Source organism: Selaginella moellendorffii, unplaced genomic scaffold (genome assembly GCF_000143415.4).
Source record: "Selaginella moellendorffii unplaced genomic scaffold, v1.0 SELMOscaffold_63, whole genome shotgun sequence".
NCBI lineage: Eukaryota > Viridiplantae > Streptophyta > Lycopodiopsida > Selaginellales > Selaginellaceae > Selaginella > Selaginella moellendorffii.
The window spans coordinates 246,551-247,572 of record NW_003314324.1 but is presented as its reverse complement, the minus strand read 5'-3'; positions in this window follow the sequence as shown (position 1 = coordinate 247,572).

Here is a 1,022-nt window from a genome sequence, read left to right as displayed (position 1 = left end):
TGAGTCGAGCCCAGCGGGAGCAAATTAGACTAGCTAAGTGTCAATCAACATGTGGTGTAATTCCTTTAGCCAACCAATAGAGTTGGACCCAAAACCTCTCTGATACCAAATGTAAACTTTTGAGTTTGGACTTCTCGAGAAGTCACCCAACCCAAAACCTAAGAATGCTTAACTCTAAAGGGAAAGAGGGTGCACTCTTGTTCATAGGCCTTTTCCTTTTATATTTGAACCTCTATGGATTGTCTTTTATATCGTTCTCTTTGGTTGTTTACACACAGTAAGTATTACCCTCTAACTTATAACTAACCTTGCCCTTAGAACTATGGAATTAAAAAGAGTGGTCTATTGCTTTTGGCAAATTTTAAGCAAACTAAATCAACACTATGGACTAATTTGAATAGGGCGTAGAGACTATTCTATGAAATTGCCCTGTGAAATCAATATAAAAATCAAATTATCTAGTGCATAATAGCCTATTTTAAATCAATTTACTTATAAAATGATGTTAGGTAGTTTTCCAAATATGTGATAGCTAATTTATGGAAGACTTTATTTAAGATTTAGACAAAAAATATTTTTTAAAGCAAATTTCTCTCTATCCTCTTCACCAATGGGCAGTTATAGTTAATACAAGTCTCTACTCAAGCTTGTATGATAGATTTTTGAACTTTACTATGTATTTTAGAATTTCTAGGAGTGTCTAAGGGTGTTTCACCTTTTTAGACAAAACCTTTTTCTAATATCTTTAAGTTTATTTTAATTCTTTAAATATTAAAGTGACGGTAGAAGTGTCTCCAAGATTGATGCCTACACCTAGTAATAAGTTTTATAACTCTCTGTTCTATGTTTATGGCGTGAAGCCTCTTGACTGCTTCGTTTGGCAAAAGCTCAATTAGCATATGTGGTGATCTGTGCATTCCAAATATAGATGGAAATTGAGTTACAACCCTTACTAAAATAGTTGTATAATTTGCTTATGTGGTAATATTCACTAGGTGGGATTCTCTCACGTACTGTAGCCT